The following is an 8,932-nucleotide window of genomic DNA, read 5'->3' as shown; positions in this document are numbered from 1 at the left end:
AATTTATGTACATCTCTTCTAATTATAATCTGTATCCTATTCTTTTATTTTTATGAAATATATGTGTTATAAAAATATACTATTTTCTAATTTTAACTAATTTTAAATTATAATAATATTTAAATCATATTATGATGATTTAATTAATTTATATTATTTAATATTTGATCATAATCATATATATTTTTTTTTAATACTTAATGGTGATGATAATTTTCTAGTTTTCAATTTTTTATAAAATTCTAACTTACGGCTAATAAAATCTAAGATCACATTTTATTAATGCGTTTTTTTTATTTAAATATATGAAATGTAAAAATATTAAAAATATTGATTTTTGTATTACTTCCAATATTTTGTCTACTAAAAACTTACTACCTAGATAGTTACTTTTTATTTATTTATGTATCGAAATCTTTTAAGCTTTAATTACGATTAATAAGTAAGTTATTATAACCATTAACCAGTTATGATTTTAGTTTATAATTTTTCTATTAGACGAATATATAAGTGTAATTTGTAGTACAGTAGTAATACGTACCTACCTAATTATTATAATAAACTCATAACAAAGACGTGTAGCGAATGACAAATAATATTAAATATTAAATACTTGTATCATTAATTAATAATTAATAAGAAAACTATGTTACAGTAAAAACGAGACTTACTTCTGACAACTTCTAATTAATAATAAATAAGACATTAGCTATGTCACACAATATTAATCAAAAATTCCAAGTATAGTTTTGCTGACAGTCATAAGGGTGATCAATAAAAATAAAAATTTTAAAAAAAATTGTATATTTTTTAAAAATAATATGTGTTTACTGTTATAGAATAATTGCTGAGTAATGGTTGTAGGTACGGTCTAAATTTTTAATTACAAATAGAAGTTTCAAATGTATCAGAACACCTATCTGCTGTGTATTAGTACCTACAACATATGTCTATAGTATATATACCATGTTATATTAGCGTTGTGATGCTAGTGGCTATACTAAAATGGACAGGGAATAGGGATTAGTAGAAAAAATATGTATCAATTCGTTTAAAATATATTACAAATTTACAATTTATTACGGTATAGCAAAATTGAAAGTGTTATCACTTATTTCTGTATTCTATAGGTTTAGTTATAAAATACAAAACTACAAGAGTTTTTAATAATTATGTATTTCAACATCTGCATCAATAAATATGTTCTTTAATTTTATACTTATAAATATATTGTATATACTACTATTCATGGGCGCCCATTGGGAGGGGCAAGGGGGGGCACTTGCCCCCGCTGGACAAAAAATATTAAACACTTGTAACTCAATAAATATTACCATAATATAATTATTATCTTTACATTTGAGAATTTTTTATTTTGACCCCCCCAAAAATTTTACATATGGGCGCCCATGCTACTATTTGTATGAAAAAATTTTTATGTTTAAAGGATATAACACAACATAATTATGTAGGTACTTTGAAATTATATGTGTATAAAGACGCTTAGCCAGAGAGAAAGGATGTTTTGAGTATTAAAACTCCCTCCTTGGTAATAAAAATATATAATTCAAAAACATATATGGTAAAAAAGCTTCAGGTTTTTATAAAATATGTAATTAACGACTGATTTTAGAAACGTTATCTATGAACGACGTTGTGCAGACCAGTAAACGCGGTTATAAATAAGATTATTATCTAAATTTTTAGATTTGCCAAAAAAAAAAAAATCATCGCAATAGACTAATGCAAATGTTACTAAAATTTAGTATTTTCATTAATATTTAATATGATACAATAAAATATTTTATTTAAATTAATATTGAAAAATTAACCGTATTTTACAATTTATCAATGTAAACCATAATGGATATTTGAACAGCCACTCCTCTCCAAGTTGTATTTTAATATTAAACTAAAATGCCCACCTTTAAAAAATCCTGGTGAACATCTTAATATGTATTATACATAGAGACATAGTCATGGACCAATTTACCATGGTAAATAGTTATATATAGTCTCATCAAATCTACACCTTCAAACTTAATTATTAACGTTGATTACTGAGTATATAAGGTGTACCTACTGTTTATATTGTACGACGACACGGCGTTTGCCTGTCATCTACACGATTCACAGAGTATTTCACCTAGTTTACCGTTTACAGCAGTTGTTGATAAATTTTTTTTAATGTTATTATTTTTAGATGATTACGAATCTAGATACCAATGAACGTATTGACTATAGAGCTAATATTAGATCGCTAAATTTGTAAGAGTTTTTCTCTTGTACATTGAATTCAAATAAAACAAATTAAGTAAATCGTAACATTTGTTTTTGTTAAAAAAAAAAAAAACTTTTTTAGATAATTTATACAAATATTTTGATTAAAATATTCAAATAGTTTGTAATTTGGTTTGACGTGGATATAATGTACAGACAAATTCAAAATAAATGGGTGGCTATATATGGGTTTGAGAGCGAATACATTGAGATACCCTGCTATGTATACATATTATATACTAAATAAATATAAATTTTGCATAGTATTTGCATACAGACTTTGTAGAGAATACTATGGAATATTTATTTAAATTATTATTTTTAACAACAACAATTTGAAAATCAATTTCTTGCGCTAAACAAAATTGCAAGTGTGTAATTTCTTACTGCATATCATTGCAGAATAAATTTTATTTCATTCTAACATTCTTTATAAAAACAATTTATAAGTATAGGTATTTATAAATTTATAGTAGTTATATATTACAATGTTTAATAAATGTATGATATTATTACGATCTAAAATAAAATGAATTATCAAAATATATACCTTCATATACTAATACAAGTACCTACTAATATCAGTAGGTAATAAAATACTTGCACTTATAAAAACGTGAACCCAATCTTAAAACATTATATTAAAAACGATCTTAATTTCAGAACAAACAGACCCTATAAGTAAAATACACTATAAGTATTTCGATTATAATATTATTTTGATATCAAATGATCCGATTCTCTCTTGCGATCGTATCGGGGGGTTAAAACTTTAAAAGAGTCGGTTACAATTTTAAAAAAATTTTTTCTTTATGAAACGTGCGGCGTTTCATTCGACTTGTATAATACGAACAGAAGACGTGTGGATGGCTCTTACGACGTACATCTTGGCGCCTGAACGTTATGTTTTTGATTATATAGTCACACCGAGTCCAAACACAACGTCAATAGAAATTAGAAATTGTAATTTATACAGCGCGCGCATTAGGTCGGATGTGTTTTATATATAATACTGTGATAACACTGTTTTCAACATGGTCACGTGGCAATGATCCCATTATGTACATATTACGAAACTAGGAGTAAGTCATGAGCGCCCCGGGGTCGTTAAATGCAGACCATAAACATCCGGAGGGATTTGGTCAAAAGCGCCCCAGAGATTAGAATGCTAATATCCAATTGCAGCCCGAATGTGCCGTTTAACCGGATGTAATGTAGTCGCCTGTTGTTATAACAAATATGTATTTAAGTATTATAGTTATGCGATGATAATTATTCACGTAAAACTATACATATACTAAGTTGCTAATGGAAGCATATTATACACATATAAAAACCCCACGCGCACAACGCGTAATTCACAGCCATACCGAATTTTTAATTTGTATTATTGTAGATAACTGCAAATAGTGTCCCTACATGGGCGTTTTGAACGTTTGAATCGTACGCGGTATAACTCCATTAGAAAGCGCCAATATTATTATAATAATACGTCGGACTTTTATTTTATTTTTTTATTTAAAATAAATGAATAAAATATAAAAGTAACCGTACAAATAATAAGCAGACACGGTTATATATAATTTACAAAGATTACAGATTTAAAAAAAAATAACAGTTTTACACGACTTCAGACGCGGTACGAGCACACAATATATTCCAGTACCAATAAGTATTGCCTTTTCGGCTGCTGATTATTATTTTACATTAATAACGATTTACTAATAAGAATGAGCGATATACCACTATGTATGTATAAATATTAAGTACGTACTACATTATGTAATAATATAATATTATAGATACCTACCTATTTGTCGGTAGACATCGATAGAAGTTTTGAATGTTATTCGTGCTTCTACAACTCCGCGTAGGTAGGTACATACATTATCTATTAATAATTATGAATATTACAAGTATATACTTACACTTCCTCACGATACCTTTATCGTATATTGATATGCAGAAGACGTAACGGTGTAATAATTTTACTTCATATAAATAATGAAGACATAAGTACCTACCTATTATCTAAGTAGGAAATAAACTGAATACCACAAAATAATATGATATTTAAATCTCACTAAGAATATAAGACAACAACCAGTAGATATAATTGCGGTAATAATAATGATCAATGTACGTATTTTATTTATAAAATCCCAATTATTTAATATTATTATCTTTGACTTTTAACGAGTAGGTAATAATAATTACTGGTTCGATACTGTTTGGGCATCACAATTTTGAATTTCTCCAAACGATTTTTCAAAGAAATTTTTTTTCAATTGTACAATAAAAAAAATACAGCAAAATACAATGGAAATATAGATAACTATTGTATTTTTATTTGAGTCAATAATAACATAAGTAAATAGGTTTAAAGGTTACAACCACTGATTAAAATGATTAAATATTTAATCAGTGGTTATAAGGAACAGTAGGTATATCATAATGAAGTACTTACCTACAAAATAAGTTAAAATTTATTATTGTTATACAAGTAAAAATAGTATTTTTATAGTAGAACAGATATTGTATATCGTGAACAATGTACTTTAAATAAATAACAAACAATATTATGTGTACTTGTAACTTTGTAAGTATCAATCTGTAAATACGTTATATACGTATAATACGGCCAACAGCTACAGTAAGAGCATAGGTACTAGGTCTATACAAATATACAATGATATATTATGTGCACAGCTGAGAATAAGTTTTTCATTATTATTTATGAGTATAAATAATTGCACTAGTTAACTAACAATTCCCTAATTATTAGTATCACTGAATTAATTAAAATCACAAAATAAAAAAACAAATATCATTCAAAATTATATTACTTTTTAAATTATTAACAATAGGAATGCACTACAATATTTTACTTTTTTTAACTAATAAATAGGTATAAACAACATGTTTTCTGTGTAAATAGGTACCTAGATATAATATCATGATTTGTGATAACTATTAAACGCTAACGTAGGTAAAATAGTGTTACACATAATATATTGTATTATACTAACATCTAAACAAATTTTGATATTTTTCGCAATCATTGTGTTGTAGATAGAAATTGTGAACGTCAATTTTTGAAAGGAATTTGTTAATTTTTCAATGGTGTATTTTTTTGTGTCTGTCGCTACCTATTAGGCCAATAAAAAATATTAAGCGTACCTATTCATAAAAAAATGTTTATAATCGTTTGGAATACAAATTTCAACAAATTCCATTAAAATTCTAATTTTAAACGCTTATAAACACCGTTTATGGATTTATGTTCGATACTATTATTTTTTATTTATATAATATACGTTATAATAGGTCTTATATACCTAATATTGATAAATAATAATTAATATAGATAAATAAATAAATAGTTATGAGCTTATGACGGATGTTTGGAGGCTTGGAGCGTATTATACTAGTTACCAAAATAGTAGTAAAAATCATTGTTTTGCAAACAAGACTTTACTGATCGATAAGTAGATACCTAGTTAAAATTAGGAAATGTATGTTAAAAAAAAACAATATTCAAGTTTACGGACATAATATTTATTACCTATAATTTATATTAATACCTTTTACATTCTGAACGAAGTGATGAATGTACTCATTTTACAATGATGTGGTTTTTTTTTCTGTTAGTTTGTTTTTGTGTCTGTGTACAGCATAACTATTCGAAATAATACTTCAATTTCCAACTTCGAGGGTGGTTTCCGATGGCAAAGTGAATATCCTTGTTCCATTATAGAGGTTAAAAATAAACATTTTCCAACAGTTATCAAAAAAATTGATTTTTTTATACGGTTGTAACTCAAAAACTAATCACTGTAAATACTTAAAATTGTCACCACATGTTTATATTATCGTTATTAATACATGACTAAATTTTCAAAATATTTTTATTTTTTTTTATTTTTTGAAATATTTATAGAAAACTAAAATTTTCAATTTTTCTGAGAATTTTTTTTTGAAGTGTCGATAAACAAATTTTGGATGGCCAAAAAAACTTGAAAATTTAATACAAGTTTCCTAATGAGTTTTTTTAATTGTAGTTAAAACAAATCAAAAAACGTTAGTCACAATTTTTTTTATTAGCGTTTATAGTTCAAATTTTTACGAAATATGTCAAAATCACGAAAATTTGCAAGTAATTTTGTAGTTGAGAAATCATAAGAATGTTTGTGTTGATAACTAAGGATTGATAATACAACACTAAGTTTTCCATAAGTTTTCCTTCAAGTAGCTATAAAGAAAACTCAACGCATCATTATAGGAAAAATTTTAAGTGCGTAAGAATTTTAATTTTTTACTAAATAACGTAACGACAACGATTTATCTTCAAACGATTTTAAATATTTGTTATTATTCAAAAAGTATAAGTCGTAGATACTTGAAAATTTCACCAGTTATTTAGACTGGCATTTTCTTTACATGGTTTATTTTCAAAATAATTTGACTTTTTTTGAGCTATTTATAGACAACTAAAATTTTCAACTTTTCTAAGAATTATTTTTTGAAATGTCGATAAAATTTTTTGGTGGAGTCTAAGTACTTGAAAAATTAATACAAAGTTCCTCATAAGTTATTCTTATGGTAATAAAAAAATTATAAGAATACATAGGCACATTTTTTTTTATTAGCATTTGAAGTTCAAATATTGACAAAAATTCGTCAAAATCATGAATATTTGCAAATTCTTTTGTAGGTATAATTCATAAAAATGTTTGTATAAGTAGCTAAGAGTTGAAAATTTAATACAACATTTTTCATAAGTTAAGGTTACAATTATTATAAAAGAACTTAAATTTTGGTGAATTCAAGCCATTAAAACATAAACCACCTTTTTTACCAACCACTGGAAATTTCAAATTATATCCTAGGTTAACAAATCATCTTCGTTCAGAATCGTTTTTCGTATACAATGATACCTATCATTGGATTAAAATTTAACACTCCTATAATATATAATAGTGATCTACACGGCACCTAATGTACAGCAAAACGGTACCTGCTTACCCGCTTTTTTTTAAGTAATAATGCTCTATGTTTACAAAAAAAAAAAAATTTTAAATACTGCTAATAAGTAAGTACCTACCTATTAATCTACCTTATCTTATATTACATAAGTACTAACAGATTATAAAATTAACAATACTCATTAGTCATTATTAAAATATTAATAAATTATGAGTTAAAATCCTACCTATTAATTTTTTTAATTTACAGTCTTAAATTTTTTTTTTTTTTTTATGCTTTTATTCATAGAACAAATCAATACACTATTAAATAAAAATAAGTAAAACATTAAATTGATTTATCTTTCTCCTGTAAGCTTACGCTTGTGTTGGAGAAAGAGAGTTATAAAGTGATAGACTTAATTACATAATATCATATAAAAATAAATTTAACATTAAAAGTATAAGAAATAATTATCAGAAACAAGTACACATAAAGGTATAATATTACAACTAGGTAAAAATAATCATAAGAAGACATTAAACACTTACACTTATCATATTATTTTTTATATAGCATAATAATTAGAAACCCTACTACAAGTAGGTATTAAAGTTTTTCCATGTTAGTAAATAACCAATCAGAAACCAATTTTTTCGCATACTTAGGTGTTACACAAATTGTATTTTTTAATTCGTTATTCATGGAGTTGAAGATAGTAGGACCTTGATAGTCCAGAAATCTTTGACCATATGAAGTATTTGTATATGCTACAGGAGCATTATATGCTCTGTTTATTTTTTAAATGTATCAAATATTTAGGTAAATTGTTGTTACCACCATAAGTATTGATTAAAAAGTCTAAATTGTAGGTATGGATACAATAACTTAAGTATGCAGCTGTTCTCGTTTATTTTTATGTAATTCGACCCCCCGGGTCTATTTAATTCAGTTAGTAGATAAGTACCCCCTTCTTTATTTCTAGTAGGTATTTTAAAAATTAAATAAAGTTAAATAACAAATTTGTTCTCAATATTAATTTTTTTTCGTGGTTTTTTTTTTTAAATATATACCTATCTAAAATTCTTAAGTATAATTTTAAAATATCTGTAGGTATATAGAAATTTTTGAATTTTTACTTTCTTATCATCATATGCTCAATTGATATAGGTACTTAGGTATGACATATTATTATATTATGTTATGTATTCAGTAGGTATTGTCATAAATATTATTTATATACAATAACATAGCAGTTACAGGTATCTAATTATTTACATGAAACAGTCCGAGCAATGCAGCATATTGTGAAATAGTATTATGTAGTGTATGAGACACATTTAATGGGTGCAGCTGCAGTTTACATACAATACGGTATAATCGGTATATACGATACTGTTTTATTGTTTCAGCATAATATATTATAGCACTACCGAGTTCTATGTGAGCTAAGCTAAGTTTGTATTACCATTTAATGGCTTTGAACCTAGTTCGACACATTCTACATTCTATGGGATTTAAATTGTATCTTATTGTATCTATTAAATTATTTGTATCGTTCTCTAAACTTGCGTCAACAGACTGCAGGAGTCGGTTGCACGGGTGTTGAGCTGGATATTTTTTTCTCAACTAAAAGCAACGACGAATGTGGATGAGATGAAATTACTCTTATACTAGTATACTAATA

Source organism: Aphis gossypii, chromosome X (assembly GCF_020184175.1).
Source record: "Aphis gossypii isolate Hap1 chromosome X, ASM2018417v2, whole genome shotgun sequence".
In the NCBI taxonomy this organism is placed as follows: domain Eukaryota; kingdom Metazoa; phylum Arthropoda; class Insecta; order Hemiptera; family Aphididae; genus Aphis; species Aphis gossypii.
The sequence above is the reverse complement of the archived record's forward strand: the minus strand, read 5'-3'. Positions refer to the sequence as shown.